Raw genomic sequence first — 18,444 nt, 5'->3', positions numbered from 1 at the left:
CCACAGCATGTCCAGACTGGCAGCAGGCACTCGAGGTGCACAGATGGACAGGGTTCCGGGAATGCTATTAGGTGTCAAGGTCAATGCTCTCACTCACCGGGACTGCTATGATTGCCAGCATCCCTTGGGTACGAGCACTGATGCTCTCCCATGTCGCCTCTCTGTCATGTCTCTGTTTTGCTAGATGGATGGCTCAGAAGGTGCTCTTACGGACTTGGCAGATGCCGGAGATCATGCAGGCAAGAAGAGAAGAAGAAAGGGCTCTGCATAGGAAAACGGGACTGCTGCCTGAACAAAAATTCTCAGCTGTCACACTTTTCCAAGAACAAAGACACGACAAGTGAGCCTGTGTGTCTAGTTAAGACTTTTGACTTCAGTGGTTGATAGTCACTGTAGTAAGTCAGTGACACATTTATCTGAGGCACCTGCACAGTTTGGAGATTCCCGGTGGGGTCTTCACGGGGTCCATTGAATTCAAGTCCATCCCAGCTGTCAGCAGACCCCTCTGGCCTGCCGCAGCCCAGCAGCTCGCTAGGTTGTCCCAGTAGGTCACTGACAATATTGGTTCTCATGGGAAGAAATTGTGCAGGTCTGGACCTTGGATTCCCGAGTGGATGCTGCTGGAAGCCCGAATGTAAAACTTTTCTGGGTTGCTGTCAGTGGTACCTCGGCCACAGATTCTCATCTCATGTCTCATCCTGCAGAGTCTGTGTATGCAGTGTGGTCCAGAGGGTGTTCTTTTAGTTCTTCAGCTCAAGGTTTAGCTCAAGGCTCTGTCTGTTGGTCTCCCTCTTCTAATCTGTCTCTTACCTCGAGTCCCTAATCACACCTGACCGACCAAAGATTGGCATGCCCTCTGATCAGGAGGCAACCTCTCCTGCATCAACCAGAGGGAGAGGGAAATGATTTCAAAAGCTCAGCGGGCCAGCGTCGTGGCTCACTAGGCTAATCCTCCGCCTTGCAGCGCCGGCATACCCGGTTCTAGTCCCGCTCGGGGCGCCGGATTCTGTCCCGGTTGCCCCTCTTCCAGGCCAGCTCTCTGCTGTGGCCCGGGAAGGCAGTGGAGGATGGCCCAAGTGCTTGGGCCCTGCACCCCATGGGAGACCAGGATAAGTACCTGGCTCCTGCCATCGGATCAGGGCCGTGCACTGGCTGCGGCGGCCATTGGAGGGTGAACCAACGTCAAAGGAAGACCTTTCTCTCTGTCTCTCTCACTGTCCACTCTGCCTGTCAAACAAACAAACAAACAAAAAACTCAGCGAAGGCCGGCGCCTCGGCTCACTAGGCTAATCCTAAGCCTGCGGTGCTGGCACCCTGGGTTCCAGTCCCGGTTGGGGCGCTGGATTCTGTCCCAGTTGCTCCTCTTCCAGGCCAGCTCTCTGCTGTGGCCCGGGAGGGCAGTGGAGGATGGTTCTAGTGCTTAGGCCCTGCAACTGCATGGGAGACCAGGAGGAAGCACTTGGCTCTTGGCTTCGGATTGGCGCAAAGCGCCAGCCATAGTGGCCATTTGGGGGGTGAACTAACGGAAAAGGAAGACCTTTCTCTCTGTCTCTCTGTCTCTCTCTCTCTCTCACTGTCTAACTCTGCCTGTCAAAAAAACAAAAACAAAAACAAAAACAATCTAAGTGGAAGTTATGGTGCCCGTGTCCTTGTGCACCCCCTTGTGGTTGCAACGTGCATTGACGCCAGTCCTAGTTGATACTACGCGACACACAGGCTATCCTGGTTCCCACTTGGAAGATAGTCTCAGTCCAGAGTCCAGTGAAAGACAAGCATCCCCAGCCTCTGCTGACACAATTATCTGTAAAAGACAATCTAGAGCAAGGTACAGCCATCGTCATGCCTTTTCCCACTGGAGCACCTTGGGGGATGTCCTTGGCTGTCTGGAGAGTAAATCAGAGATGGGGACTTGGATTGCTTAGGCTCAGTGGTTCCAATCAGCACTCAGCCCAGACCACATCACCAGCTGCAGGGAGCCCGTAGAAGCTGTGCCTATACCAAGAGTTTGTATGCATTTTTGGCAAGAGAAGTTATGCCCAGAGTTGGACCTGGTGGTCTTAGAGTCCGGTCCATAGCCCCCAGGAAGTGAGAAGGTGCTGGGAAATTCAGATGCACTAACAGGCTGAGTTTGAGTCACCCTCCAACATTCTGGGCCTCAGTCTAGCCATCTCTATAATGGGAGTGCTGGACAGGATTATTAGAGCTCCATGGGCTTTGAAAAGCCCCGAAGGCCTTCCCTATTCTTTATGATCAAAATCCCAGAAAACCCACTCGCCATCTTACAGAGCAAAGGCAGGGAGGATGAGGAGAGAGACTGGGAAATAGGCAAGTGACCCTCAATCTAAGAACTCCAATTACTCCAATTACAACCCTAAAATCCACCAAAGATGCCTATTTGTTACCCCCCCACCCCCCTACCCCCCCCCCCCCACATCAGCCACAGAGGCCTTCCAAGTCTGCCTCCATGCACCTGCCTTCCAGCCCCGCCTCTGCTTTCCTAGTTCAGCCATCACCTCTCCTTGCCCATGGCTTTGGAGCACATTTCGCCACTCTCCCAATGTACGTGCTGAAGTTCAAAAGTCCAGTCAAGGTCGGAATGTGACTGCTGCGTTCAGAGATAGAGTCTTTAAAGAAGTAATTAAAATAAAATAAGGTCATTTGGGTGGTCCCTAACCCCGTGATCAGTTTCCTTGTAAGATATTAGGACATAATTATTTTGCTAATGATTATGACACACAGAAAGAAGAATATGCTAAGACCCAGGAGAGGGTGGTCGACCAGAAGCCATGGACAGGTCTCAGAAGAAATCAACCCTCCCAACACCTGGTTCTTGGATTTCCAGCCACCAGAATTGTGAGACAATAAATTTCTGTTGTTGAAATCATGCAGCCTGGGGTCCTCCGTGATGGCAGCCCCAGCACACGGGTGCAAGCACTCTGGAAGGTGCATCCTGGGGGTGTCCTCGCCTCCACGCCTTCCCACACAGTTGGCAGACGGACATCTCCAACATCCAGAGCTGCAGGTTTGTCTTTCGTCTGAAGCCCTTCAAAGGCTATACAATCTCTGGGCAAGAGTCTAGCCTGGTAGTTAAGATGCCAGTTTAGACGTCTGTGTCCCCCTGTGGAGGGCCCCTGGCTCCAGATCCCTGCTAAGGCACACCCAGGGAGGCATCAGGTCCCTGCCACCCACATGGGCGATTTGGCCATTGGGATTTGGGAAATGAACCAGTGAGTGGGAGAGTGCTCTTGCCCACTCACGCTCTCCCCCTCCCTCCCAAATAAATATTTTGAAAGAGCTGTGTAGTCCTTACAGAAACGAGGTCTCAGCTCCCCCCAGCCCCAGCTGTCTCACACACAGGCCCTGCTCCCTCCACTTCCCTCCGTCGACCTCACAAACAACAAGTCATCCATTTTCTTGCCCTTGTTTTTATAGGCTGCCTCTTCTGTCTGGAAGGTTCTTCTTCTTCTTCTTTTATTTTTTATTTTTTATTTTTTTGACAGGCAGAGTGGACAGTGAGAGAGAGAGACAGAGAGAAAGGTCTTCCTTTTCCATTGGTTCACCCCCCAATGGCCGCTGCGGCCGGCGTACCACGCTGATCCGAAGCCAGGAGCCAGGTGCTTTTCCTGGTCTCCCATGGGGTGCAGCGCCCAAGCACTTGGGCCATCCTCCACTGAACTCCCGGGCCACAGCAGAGAGCTGGCCTGGAAGAGGAGCAACCGGGACTAGAACCTGGCGCCTACATGGGATGCTGGCGCCATAGCCGGAAGATTAACCAAGTGAGCCACGGGGCCGGCCCTGGAAGGTTCTTCTTACAAACCAGACCACCCAGCTCCTCTAAGGGGTTAGAAAGTCAACCTAACAGATTATTCATTCTCAAAACAATAACTTTTAAAACAAGGCTCCACCCACACACCTCACTCCATTGGTGCCCCTGTCTCTCCCGAGCCTGCTGAATTAATGTCTTCATCAAACCGGAGACCCCAGAACTCCTCGCCAGTTATTGCAAAGGGACCCTCAAACCTTGCTTGACATGCAAGGTCTTCTCCAGAAGCTGGGGGTTGTGTTATAAACTTGTTCTAATACAATTCACACACAAAGCCATTGACAAAATGAAAATCAACCAGAATTCTATAATCAGATGGAAAACAGCAGCCGCGATGCCCACTGTGGCGGCAGCTCACCCGGCTGCACCGCCACGCCTGCTCTCGCCATCTGCTGACCGCAAGACAGGGGATCTGCTTTCAAAGCCCAGCGTGGCCTCTCACAAGGATTTTATGTCTTAACTTTGTGAAACTTATTTTTCTAGCCCAGAAATAAGGTTATAAGAGTTTGCATTAGCAATCAAGAGAGTAGCAGGGGAAACTTAGAGAGGCACTGGAATAATCTGGGAAGATTTTTTAAAATTGTCACATTAAATCTTCTTGTTCCATCAGCCTGGGTAGGGTGCCTTGGTGGAAATGTAAATTAATATAGTTGTAATGGAAAACAGTATGAAGATTTACCAAAAAATGCAAATAGAACTATCATATGATCCAGCAGTTCCACTATCGGTATACATGCAAAGGAAGTAAAGTCTGTACATCAAAAAATATTTGCAGTCCTATGTGGATTGAAGCACCATTCACATGAGCCAAGATACAGAATCAGCCGAAGCGCCCATCAACAGACGAGTGAATAAAGAACCTGATGAACTCGTATCTACACACAGCGGTCTCTTCCTCCACAGCAGCGATAAAATCTTGTCCTTGTGACAACACCAGTGACCCTGAAGGAAGTCGTGCTGGGTGACGTAATCCCGGCGCACAGAGATAGAGACTGCATGACCTTGCTCATCCATGGACTCTAAAGAAGTTGATGCCATAGAAGCAGAGAGTACCGGTTACCCGAGGCTGGGAGGGGGTCGTTAATGGAGAGATGCTCGTCAAAGGCGCATAACCACAGCCAGACAGGAGAAGCAAGTTCCCAGCGGTGTGCTGTGCAGTGACATCAGGTGAAGGGTGCTCTCATCACAAAGAAGCTACCACGGGAGGTAAAGCACTCACCAGTTAGCGAGATCTAACCATTGCCCAGTCACACACTTGATAAAAAGTACAGTGTTATCTGTCCATTTAAAAGATTAAGAAGAAAATTCAAAAAAAGGAAAAAATTTTAAAATTTTCTTTTCATTTTATTGTAAACTCACTTGCAGTGATATCACTAGTCCACACTGAAAAGGAAAACAAGTAACTCAAGAACAAAGGTGAACGATGCCAACAAAGAGGGGACTTGGGGGATGACAAGTAAGAGGGAGGAGTCTGGAGGCTGATGAAGCAGAAGGGAGTGAAGGAGAAGGCTGACAGAGAGGAGCTGAGCTCACTCACCGGAAAGAGGAGCAGCTGCCTGTCTGCAGGGACGGGGGAGGCTCCTCCGCATTTCTCTGTTGTATTCTAGCGCCTGTGTGCCTGTGTGTGCCTGTGTGTGCGTGCCTGTGTCTGTGTGGGCGTGTGCCTGTGTGTGCCTGTGTGTACCTGTGTCTGTGTGTGCATGTGTCTCTGTGTGTGTGCTTGTGTGTGTGTGCCTGTGTCTGTGTGTACCTGTGTCTGTGTGTGTGCCTGTGTCTGTGTGTACCTGTGTCTGTGTGTGTGCCTGTGTTTGTGTGTGCCTGTGTCTGCATGTGTGTACATGTGCCTGTGTGCCTGTGTGTGCCTGTGTGTGTGTGCGTGCCTGTGTCTGTGTGTGCCTGTGTGTGTGCCTATGTCTGTGTGTGCGTGTGCCTGTGTGTGCCATGTGCATGTGTCTGTGTGTGCCTGTGTGTGTGCCTGTGTGTACCTGTGTCTGTGTGTGCTTGTCTCTGTGTGTGTGCTTGTGTGTGTGTGTGCCTGTGTGTACCCTGTGTCTGTGTGTGTGCCTGTGTTTGTGTGTGCCTGTGTCTGCATGTGTGTGCCTTTGTGTATGTGTGCACGTGTGCCTGTCTGAGTGTGCATGTACCTGTGTATGTGCGTGTGCCTGTGTGTGTGTGCGTGTGCCTGTGTGTGTGTGCGTGTGTCTGCATGTGCCTTTGTCTGCGTGTGTGTGCCGTGTGTTTGTATGCGCGTGTGTCTGTCTCTGTGTGCATATACCTGTGTATGTGGGGGTGCTGTGCTTGTCTGTGTGTATTTATTAGAAATGGCAACTTGAAGGGGTGCGTCTGGAAACACTGTACCCACCTGTCGTCATTTACTTGCACTACATCCTACACCCAGAGCTATTTATGATCAGGAGTCCCACTCGGGAGTTTTTGAAGAATGGAAAGGGACGCCTTCCACACTTCACCCAAAGCTGGTCGGCTGCCAGCCCAACAGTACTCAGGTGTCGTATTCAAGTCTAAGCTGTTTTTACCTCAGAATAACTTCAACTCTGTCCGTATCGGCCCACACTCACCCTCCTTGAACAAAACACCTGTCAAAACCTGGTCCCTCTCCGAACCCACTCAATCCTACGCCCACGCAAGCTCCAGTCTCAAGACAACCACAACACTCGTCAGGCTCCCCAACACCAACGCCCAGCTTCAACCCAACAACCAGCCTCCCACTCCAGTTCCAACAGTCCACGGATTTCACGTTCAGATCCAATTAACCGGAAATCCATCCCTCAGCCAAATCTATCTCAAAACACTGGGTCAGCCTCATGCCCTAAGTGCCTCACTTCCAGCCTACCACAGGTTATCTGTCTACTGCTACCCCAGGGCAAAGATCCTACCCTTTCGGCACCACCATCCATATTCAGTCTCCAAAGGAACTCCTTGGTTCAGCCGAAAAATCCTCGCCTTGTGCTCCCTCCCTCACACCTAACCCGCAGCCCAAGCTCTGACCTCGAGGATGGGCACTCCAAATGGCTCTACACCAACCCTCTCCACCACTCCACCCAGGAGCACCACGTTCTTAGTTTGATCTTACAGGTACAAGGCCAGTAAGAGATCCAGACACGATCTGAGCCTTAGGGCAAAATTCCCAACTGCCTGGACCCACATCACCAAAACCGTAACACCATACACGGCCCCAGAGTCCTTGGGAAGCTTCAAGCTACCTGAGGTCTTGTGAGAGGAGATCAGAAGGACAGCAATGGCCATCAGACAGGGCTTCGTGACGGACGAGTCCTGAGAGCACACAGAGCGCTACACTGATGCTCGCAGCGGGCCGGTGCTCTGCCTTTATCAGCCTCACCCACGGGCCAGGGCTGCGGGCAGCGGACTGAGGAGGGGGAGACCCAGCTGGGCTCAGCCAGGCAGCAGGACAGCAGGAGGACGCCGCTCAGCTGGGAGCGCAGCCGTGCATTTGAAACCAAAGAAAAGGGAAACTATGCTCTCAATCCTTTGCTCTCCAAATAGCGCTAAAGTAGAAAACCTAGTAATCGTAGCCTCAACCACGGTGCTGGTCGCAGGACCAAGACTTTCCTTCAAGTCTTCGAACGTTTTTCTTTATTGTGCTACTGATGCCAGCAAATGTCTGTGTCCCTCCTTGAGAGCTGGCTTCTGCCAAGTCCTTGCACCGTGTGACAAACGTATCTGAACGTCAGGGCTTTCTAAGCCCACTGAACACCGACTGTATAAATCGATCTTTTAGTGCATGGCCTTCCGTCCGTCCGCTGCTTTGGACTGGGATTATCATCTGTCTGTTAATGAGGGAGGAAGGGAGGCAGACAGGGAGGTGGACTGAGAAAGCGGGGGCGGGGGAGAGGAAAGAGAGAGAGAAACTGGCCAACAACTGTCATGGCAGATGGTGGAAGCCGAGACTCCCAAACTGAAGAAAGAACACTCAGAAACCACGAACCAAGGCACGGAAGGGTTTCAGGGAAGGACTGATAAAAGCTGTGAAATGGGGCCGGTGCTGTGGTCTAGCAGGTAAAGCCGTCACCTGCAGTGCCAGCATCCCATATGGGCGCTGATTCGAGTCCCGGCTGCTCCACTTCCTATCCAGCTCTCTGCTATGGCCTGGGAAAGCAGTAGAAGATGGCCCAAGTCCTTGGGCCCCTGCACCTGTGTGGGAGACCTGGAAGAAGCTCTTGGCTCCTGGCTTTGGATCAGCACAGCTCCGGCCATTGTGGCCAACTGGGGAGTGAACTAGCAGATGGAAGACCTCTCTCTCTCTCTCTCTCTCTCTCTCTCTCTCTCTGCCTCTCCTTCTCTATATAACTCTGAATTCCAAATAAGTAAATACATATTTTTTTAAAAAGCTGTGAAATGCTAACCTGAAGCAGACTGAATGGTAAATGTAAAGAAAGCTTATGTTTTTCAATGAGGAAGGCATGGATGGCAAATTCCAAAGCCGTATCAGTGGAATGATAAACACAAAAGCCAGATCACTCTTAGCTGAGATGAAACTGAGAACCTGGAACTCAGAGAACTTCCCTGGAAACACAAATTAGATATCTGGATCCCAAGAGGAGAGGGAAATGGGCTGTTTGCCTTAGGAAAAAAAAAATGTACATAACACAATGAAAATTTCATAGTGGATCAAATGTTAGTTGTGAACTAAGTCTGAGTCTGGCAAATAAGATTCGCCCCAAAAGAGCCCTGGACTCCAAGGCATCAGGTGGTGTCCGGCTTCCGTGGAGGACCGTGCCCTAGCACCATAACCACCACTGCCCCCAGAAACGGAGCTTCAGCCCAGACTAGAGGAGCACGCAGGGACAACGCTGCTCAGCCCGCTTCCCTGCAGCTCCGCCCTCGCGAGGGTCTACCCGACTTCGCCCAGTAAATCCCGGTACTCAATTCCATCTGTCCATCTGGTGTCGGTTCTTCCTGTGGAATCCCACCATACCAGGTAGGTTAGTCTCCTGGTTATCAAACAGAGCCCAGTTGTCCCTGTCCTGCCTCTACCGTCAAGGACTTACTGATCGCCCCTGCATTCCGCAGGGTCACCCAGACACTCAGCCAGGGGTCACGTTCCCTCTGCAGGCTCCAGAGCCGGCCCCAAGCAGAGCAACAGGCAGTCTCCTCCCTCCTCAGCGCCCCGCCCTTCTTCCGACTTCCGCAGCATCCTGCCCCACACGCCACGGCTTCCCAGCTCCCAGCTCCCAGCTCCCAGCTCCCAGCTCCCAGCGTCAGCTCTCCTGGCCAGTGATGGCTGCTCCCAGATGAAAGACACACGCAGGAGAAGAAATGCATCTTTATGGGGAGAGAACTCCAGAATGGGGCGGGGGGGAGAGGCCTGCGAGAAGGGGCGATGGCGGCTACGTTCAGCTCTGGGGGAAGCTGGGAGCGGGTGTGACTGACCCACGGGCGGTGGCGTGGTGCTCCCTCTTCGTGGTGAACTTCAGGCAGCACTTGTAAGCATGGGGGCAGGTAAAGTGCTGAAGTTCATCTTCCCTGCAGGCATTCCTGCACCTGCCTTGGTAAAGCTCACACGGAATCCAAGGCTCCTCGCTCTTGTCACTGTGGGATCTGAAGAGGCCACCTGGGAAAGACACAGCCACGTTTAGTTTCTGTGTGGCACCGAGGAGTAAGGAAGCTTGAGTTACAGAGAGCAAAGCCCTGAAAATATAAGAGCGTAGGCCTGGAGTCCAAGCTCCCTGGATCCCAGGCTGGGCTCTGTGACACGCTGCCCCTCTACCCCTCTACCCAGCCTGGGCCCTCCACTCATCATCTCCACCATGGTCGTCCTCAAGGCTTTGTGGTGGCTAAATCCGTGTGCTCACACAGCGCCTGGGCCTCAGAGGGAGGTAACTGGGTTTTAGATGGTGTTGTTGCTATAAATGCCCATTCCTCAGGGCCCCGGGCTACAAGAGCCGCATCTGTGAGCGCTCAGGACACACCCGCAGGTGCACACAGTGACGTGTGCCCCTCACCCTCCTTCACGGGCCCCCCAGAGACGTCCAGGACACACGTATCTGAGCCCCCGAGCACGCACACTGTGGGCTGTGACATGTGCTGCACGTGGCTCACTCTGCAAACCGGCGCCACAGAAACAGGTCCCGAACGCACATGGGCACGTACGTGCAGCTCATTAACTCCCAGATCGACACTCACACAGTCTGAATACACACACACGCTCACTCTTTCCACCTGTGGCCAAAGCCCATCATGAGAGCCTTGTATTAGTCATCCAGGTGCATGCATGTGTATATAAACTCTGCCTGAAGATGACCCATCTCTCTCTCTCCTTCTCTCTCTCTCCCCTTCTCTCTCTCTCTCCTCCCCTCCTCCCCTTCCCCCCACCCCCTCCCCCGTCTCCTTTTTCCCACTTAGAGAAGGAGGATCCTCAGGGGCCTTGCTCAGAGCCACAGTCTCCTGCCAATACCTGACCTGCAGGACTTTCCCTTTCTCCCGAACACAGTGGGTGGGAGCGGGGGCAGCCAAGGTCTCCTCTCTGTAGTCACCGGGGGTTGCTGGGAACACCAGTACCGAGGCAGGAGATCTGGCGAGGAGGCTTTTCCCGGCTCTGTCCACAGCCTCGGGAGGACTCGGCCTGTCGTGGCTCAGTGCACACTTACACCATTTTTTTTAATCGAATGTTTCATCAGAGATACTGAAGGCTTCTCACTTCCACAGTCTTCTAACCCCGCATGGCCCTGGATCACCACATCATATTAATATGACCTTTGATGATCCCTCCACCTTCCAACTGAAGTCAGAGGACGCCTGCCTTGGGTCCCAGCGTTGCTGAGCCTCTGGACAGTGTTCTGTTTTCTCTCTCTGGACTCAGTCTCCTCACGTGAGACATGGTGATGGTGGAGCCGACATCAGATCAGCGTTTGTGAAGGAGGAGGTTAAGAAGACGGTGCGCCTTGCAAGCATCCTCTCCCCTGTTTAAGCAGACTCTACCCGGCCTCTAGAATCCTGATTCAGGAAGCCTGGAAGAAGCCAGAGCACGTGCGCTGTACAGGGGTCCCCTGGAAGATACGCAGGGCGCCTTCTTGAAGTGAGAGCCACTGCTCTGCCTGGCCTTCTCACACTCAGCTGTGGACTCTGCCCGCCTCATACCCCACATCAGCAGTGCTCCAAGGGAAAATTCAAAGATCGGAAATTTCAAGACCAAAGATACGCTCTGGATCCCTTATAACAACTTCATGTGGAACCAAAAGCAATGCGACATATTATTTCCTTGTGCATCCAAACGTCATCTCCCCCATCCAACTTTTTTTTTTAAAGATTTATTTACCAAGCAGAATTACAGACACAGAGAGGGAGAGACACACAGGGAGAGAAGTCTTCCATCTGCTGCTTCACTCCCCAAATGGCTGCAACAACCAGAGCTGGGCCCATCGAAAGCCAGGAGCCAGGAGCTTCTTCCGGGTCTCCCACATGGGTGCAGGGGCCTGAGGACTTGGGCCATTATCCTCCACTGCTCTCAGGCCATCAGCAGGGAGCTGGATCAGAAGTGGAACAGCCGGGACTCGAACCTGTGCCCATATGGGATGCCAGCACGGCAGGTGGAGGCTTTACCTGCCATGCCACAGCGCCAGCCACTCCACCCCCCATCCAACTTCTAAGGTGCTTCTTTACCCTTATACATGTATTAACTATAAGCAATTTACATAGTCATTCATTCCACAGACATTTGCTAAAACCTGCTCTAGACAAGTATGCAGCTCAACCCTAGGAATACATAGACTTAAAGACAGAATCTCAAACTGCTCAAAAATGTGATCGCAGAAAATACTCATATGTTTGAGGTGATGAAAGGGCAAAACACTTTGATTGCCCGAGTAGAAAAGGGCATTGGGAACAGCGCCTGCCATGGCAAAGTGTGCAATGGTTGTTGGGGCAGCAGCACTGTGCCAGGTCTGACCACGGTGAGCCGTCACCCAGCACCCTGGGCCAGCTCTGACCACAGTGAGCTGTCACCCAGCACCCTGGGCCAGCTCTGACCATGGTGAGCCGTCACCCAGCACTGTGCCAGGTCCGACCACGGTGAGCCATCACCCAGCACCCTGGGCCAGCTCTGACCACAGTGAGCCGTCACCCAGCACCCTGGGCCAGCTCTGACCATGGTGAGCCGTCACCCAGCACTGTGCCAGCTCTGACCACGGTGAGCCGTCACCCAGCACCCTGGGCCAGCTCTGACCACAGTGAGCCGTCACCCAGCACCCAGGGCCAGCTCTGACCATAGTGAGCCGTCACCCAGCACTGTGCCAGGTCCGACCATGGTGAACCGTCACCCAGCACTCTGTGCCAGGTCTGACCACGGTGAGCCGTCACCCAGCACTCTGTGCCAGGTCTGACCACAGTGAGCCGTCACCCAGCACTCTGTGCCAGGTCTGACCACAGTGAGCCGTCACCCAGCACTCTGTGCCAGGTCTGACCACAGTGAGCCGTCACCCAGCACTCTGTGCCAGGTCTGACCACAGTGAGCCATCACCCAGTACCCTGGGCCAGCTCTGACCAAGGTGAGCTGTCACCCAGCACTGTGCCAGGTCTGACCACAGTGAGCCATCACCCAGTACCCTGGGCCAGCTCTGACCAAGGTGAGCTGTCACCCAGCACCCTGGGCCAGGTCTGACCATGGTGAGCCGTCACCCAGCACTGTGCCAGGTCCGACCATGGTGAACTGTCACCCAGCACTGTGCCAGGTCTGACCATGGTGAGCCGTCACCCAGCACTGTGCCAGGTCTGACCATGGTGAGCCGTCACCCAGCACTCTGTGCCAGGTCCGACCATGGTGAACCGTCACCCAGCACTGTGCCAGGTCTGACCATGGTGAGCCGTCACCCAGCACTGTGCCAGGTCTGACCATGGTGAACCATCACCCAGCACCCTGGGCCAGCTCTGACCACGGTGAGCCATCACCCAGCACCCTGGGCCAGCTCTGACCACGGTGAGCCGTCACCCAGCACCCTGGGCCAGCTCTGACCACGGTGAGCCATCACCCAGCACCCTGGGCCAGCTCTGACCACGGTGAGCCGTCACCCAGCACCCTGGGCCAGCTCTGACCACGGTGAGCCGTCACCCAGCACCCTGGGCCAGCTCTGACCACGGTGAGCCGTCACCCAGCACCCTGGGCCAGCTCTGACCACGGTGAGCCGTCACCCAGCACCCTGGGCCAGCTCTGACCACGGTGAGCCGTCACCCAGCACCCTGGGCCAGCTCTGACCACGGCGAGCCGTCACCCAGCACCCTGGGCCAGCTCTGACCACGGCGAGCCGTCACCCAGCACCCTGGGCCAGCTCTGACCACGGTGAGCCGTCACCCAGCACTGTGCCAGGTCTGACCACGGTGAACCGTCACTGTGTTCTCATGCTTTTTCTAACCCCGACCTGGGCTCCCCTCACTGTTCCTACCTGGGAGCTTGACGGAGCAAAGCAACAGATTTTCCACAAGTCAAGGAGGTGAGACACAAAGAGGTGAGTGAATGAGAAGTCGAAGGAAGCCCAGGCTGGAAGGAAGAGGGGAGGGAAGAGGAGGAGGGAGGAGGAGAGTGAGTGACTCTCAGGGAAGGAGGGCGGCTGGGGGCTGTCCCCCACAGCCTCTGCCCCACCGAGGTCTCCTGGGAGACCCTGAGGATCATTCCCCCATCCCGATTTTATTTTCCCTCATCACCTACTGCTCTTCAGTGAAAATCAGACTGGAGAGACTTTTCTTGCAAAATTTGAAAACAACACTGGATATTGCTCATCCAGTGTTTATCCCCATTTCCTGAGATGATACATTTAACGTATGCGTCTCGATGAGCCTGGAGGTAAGCTGTCACACGATCTATGCCATCAACGCATCTGTCGCTTCCAAAAGCTTTCTGCCACGCCCTTGCCGACTGTTCCTCATGTTTAAAACCTCCCCTTAGGAGAGGCGGTTCTCAATAAGTGAAATGCTCAGGACAGCACTGTTAGTGCTAGAGGCTGGGCTGAACGGCAGGTGTTTGGAGCTTCCGCAGGAGAGGGAAGGCCCCTCCACAGCAATGCAGGGAAAACTGGAGGCGTGCGTGCATCGCCCACCTCCCAACGGACACACACGAAAGCTCTCAGGAGAAGCAGAGGGGCAAAGTTTCTTCATGTTGAACTTGAAAGGATTTCTTGGCTATGACAACAAAGCACAAGCAACAGAAATGAAGGCAGATACGTAGGATTCCATCCAACTAAAAAGCTACTGTACAGCAAAGGCAAGAACAAACAAAATGAGAAAGCAACCCACAGAAGGGGAGCTCATATCTGCAAATCACATGCCGGATACAGTAAATGCTCCCCCCCCCCAACAGCCACAGCCCTGCTGTAATGAACTCAACTGTCTTATTCAGGCTTGACGACCCCCAACGTGGGCTACGCGAACCCCCGCCCAGATGAATCCCGCATCCGCTCTACTGGAATAAGACACTCACGGTGTCTAACACCTGACTCCGGCTCAGCCCTGTATCTGCTGATGACCACTCAGGCCCAGTAATAAAGCACAATACAAACGCAATACTAACCAAGACGCACAACCCCGATTCACAGCATGAATACAAAAACACAGTCCAAATAAAGACTTCCCTCTACCCCACCTTTCAGCTCGACCCACTCCATCCCCAGCTGCATCCGATGAAAAGGCTCCTTCCCTCTCCGGAGACAGCAAACGCCAGGCAAGTCCACTCTGTAAACAGACTCACCGTCCTGTGCCGACCCGCTCATTTTTACAGCATTTCTCTCTCTCTAAGCTCTTATAGCTTCCCTACTACAACGCACGATTCACATCAAGTTGTCTTTTATTTCTCTCACAGCTCCCTAATTTGCATCTGACCTCTCATACCTGACCCATGAATCAAGCAGTTTCATGCTTTGTTGAATCTGCACTGGGCCAGGAACGGCGGACTCTTAAGTATGATCAGGGAATATTTTAACATGAGCTGAACCGTGACAGTTACATCCTCAACTTACTTGAGGTAAGAAATGGTTTAAGGTGTTGCCTACTGTGTGTAAGATTCTCCTCGGAGAACACCAAGATTCCACGACCCCATGCAAGTCCCCAGAACCTTTGAGACAGGCCTGAGTTACCTGGAGCATTTTGAACAAGGATCAGAAGGGTGGTGATGACCACTAAATAGGGCTTCATGGCCGCCGTGTCTCAGGAGAGCGGAAGGTGGTGTCGCAGGGGACTGGATAGACACCGGTGTGGCAGGGCAGTGTCCAGCCTTCGGTGGTTTTGGGAATGGATCAGAGTTGCAAGGAGTGAACGAAAAAGGACGGGAGATACCGGTGTTCAGCCAGGCGGAGGATGACTTATGTCACATACCTTGGCTGGGCACTTGGTGAAGGTGTGGGAGATTTGCCAGCGGCACTCACATGGAGACAGGTGCTCGCTCCCAGCAAGAAACACAGGCAAGCCGCAGCCAGGCGCCGTGCCGCGTGAGACGAAGCTGAATGAATTAGCCAAGCGAGCAAGCAATGAGAAAATTCACACGTAGCTCTCAGAAGTAATCCTTTGGAAGCTTTCGTCTTTACCAGAAACAGGACAACGATGGACATCATCATATTTTGTGAGAGTATAAACCTCCCTAGCAGAGCAGATGCACAAAGGAGCAGCAGAGGAGAATCAGATCTTATCAAGATGCAAAGCCGCCAAGCCACAAAGAGGACCAGCAAGACAGGAAGAAAGAAACACATGACGTACCGAACACGCAGGGGAAAACTGGTGGGGATAAGCCCTTACGTACCAGTCATACTCAGGCACAGATGAAAACTCCCCAAGTTAAAATAGGCAATTCTACCTGAAAGGATTTTTTTAAACGAGTTACTTAGTTATTTGAAAGGCAGAGAGAGAGAGAGAGAAAGAGAGAGGGAGAGATCAGTCTTCTGTCTGCTGGTTCACTCCCCAGATGACCTTAAACACCAGGGCTGGGCCAGGCTGAAGGCAAGAGCCAGGAGCTTCATCCAGGTGCCCACCTGAGTGGCAAGCACTAGGGCCATCTTCTGCTGCTTTCTCAGGTGGATAAGTAGGAAGCTGGATTGGAAGTACAGCATCTGGGACTCAAACCTGCTACGCCACAGCGCTGGTCCTTTTGTTTTTTAATTTTTACAATGACCTGCTTTCAGTTTATTTTATACTCATAAGATTAACCCTACACTAGTTAGAGAACTCAACAAGTAGTAGGAAGAAAATGAGAAACAGTGTTTTTTTCATCAAAAACATTTTGAAAAACTAATAAATGCTGGTGAGAATGCAGAGAAGGGGAATTTTATAGGCTGTTGACAGGAATGTGACTTGGTACAGCTATTAATAGAGGTTCCTCAGAAAACTAAAAATAGAACATGTTCCAGTTATCCTGCTACTGGGTAGATGTCCACAGGAAACGAAATCAGCATATCAAAGATATCCATGCACTCCCATATGTATGACAGCACATTCACAATAGTCAAGATATGGAAAGGGGCGGGCACTGTGGCCTAGTGGGCTAAGCCTCCGCCTGCGGCACCAGCATCCCATATGGGCACTGGTTCAAGTCCCGTCTACTCCACTTCCAATCCAGCTCCTTGCTGATGGTCTGAGAAAACAGCAGAAGATGGCCCAAGTACCTGAGCCCTGCACCCAAGTGGGAGACCTGGAAGAAGCTTCTGGCTTCGGATTGGCCCAGCTCTGGCCATTGCAGCCATTTGGGGAGTGAACCAGTGGATGGAAGACCTCTCCCTCTCTCCCCCTTTCTCTGTCTATAACTACTCTCAAATAAATAACTAAAATATTAAAAAAGACAACATAGCTTTAAAAAAAGATACAGAAACAGCCAAGGTATTCAGCCATGGGTGAACAAAGGAAATGTGGTATAAATACACAATGGAATTTTTTCAGCCATAAAAAAGAATGGAATTGTGCAATCGGCAGCAAGACAGACGGAACTGCAGGGCATCCCGTTAAATAAGCCCGGCCCAGAGCAACGGACAGGGCGCCTGCAAACACGGAGGCTGAAGTAGTCGTGGACAGCAGCGGAGTGGTCGCCAGAAGCTAGGAGTGTCGGGGGGTTGACTAACGGGAGCCAAAGTGCAAGGGGGTCTCCAGGCCTGGTGCCCTCAGCACAGGGTGACTGCAGTCACCAGCAGTCACACATTTGATAAAGAATTGGAAGAGGGAAGTTTGAAGATCACTAACACAAAGAACTGACAACTGTTGAAGGAGATGGAAATGCTAATTACCCAGGCAGAGTTATAGAGAAGCAGAAAGAGAGAGAGCGCCACAATGGCCGGAGCCTCGCTGATCTGGAGCCAGGAGCCTCCTCCAGGTCTCCCACGCTGGTGCAGGAGCCCAAGGACTTGGGCCACCTTCCACTGCTTTTCCAGGCCGTAGCAGAAGTGGAGCAGCCGGGTCTCGAACCGGCGCCCATATGGGATGTGGGCGCTGCAGGCCAGGGCGTTAACCTGCTGTGTCACAGCGCCGACTCCAGCTAAGCACGGATCCTAAGTGCTCCCATAGCTCACAGAGGACCCGTGACTGGACAGGGGACGGCTGTGCTGCTCGGTGGTCATTTCACAGCGTGTGCACAGGGAAACAGCACGTTAAATACCTGCTTAAACGCATACAATTCCCGTGGGTTCTATCTCGGCCAAGCTGGAGCTGGAACGTAGCGCCCTCTCCCCTCTCCACGGGGCGGCTGAAGGGCGATGGGGAAACGCGGCCGGCCCGCGAAGGCTCTGGATTAGTAAACCAGATACCCGGCGCTGGATAAGAAGCCGGAACGCCCTGCGCTGCTGCCCGGGTGCAGAACGGGGCAGAGACGCGCGTCCTCGGCCAGCACGCCCGCTTCCTTGCGCTCACCGCCACCGGGAGAACGCCTCCAGAGGTGTCCAGGCTGATGCTCCCGGCATGGCCCAAGTGCACAAGCACCGAGCGCGCACCACCAGAGGCCGCCGCGGGTATCGCCCAGCCTCGAGGTGCAGGAGAGCCGGACTGGCTGACGACTGCCCCGGGGGATGCACCTGCGTGAGGCACTTAGAGCTGGGGGTGGGGAGACGGTGGGAAGCCGGCGTTTGCCAGATCCCGATCTAACACCTTATTCTCGCCACCTGCAGCTCGCCAAGGTCAGCCCCTGAATGGGCAGGGAACACGACCGCACCAGGGTGGTAGACAGGGATGCGAGTGTGACTTAACGCTCACACGGACCAGTGCGAGATACAAAGGGCAGACAGAAGCGAACTGGGCAACCGTCTGTCTGCACGTTGGTTCGCGCAAACGTAAAATCACCCCAGCAGCAGCACCCGGCTATCACGCGGGCTTGTCAATCAGCCAGCAGTCTCAGCGAGTCCGTACTGGTTCATATACGCGTGAACCAGATCTGCAGAAACGCGGGCTTGCTGACATCAGAGCCGGCAGAACGTCCCATGGGAACGCGTTGCTAATTTACTGGAGTCCCTGCAACTTCCCCAGCTGATTGGGAAATTCACTGGGGAGCCCCTCCCAGATAAGGTCAACTATCTACCTGCGAGAAACTGGCTCCTAAAGTCGGGCCCGGGGAAACTGAAATCCCCCGGCCATCCACCCAGTCTCAAGAACATGAACCCGCCTCCGAATCAGAGCAGCAGGCAGCAAGAGGG

Source organism: Oryctolagus cuniculus, chromosome 11, assembly GCF_051225735.1.
Source record: "Oryctolagus cuniculus isolate XC-2025 breed Fujian yellow rabbit chromosome 11, ASM5122573v1, whole genome shotgun sequence".
Classification (NCBI taxonomy): Eukaryota; Metazoa; Chordata; class Mammalia; order Lagomorpha; family Leporidae; genus Oryctolagus; species Oryctolagus cuniculus.
This window is presented reverse-complemented; position numbering follows the sequence as displayed.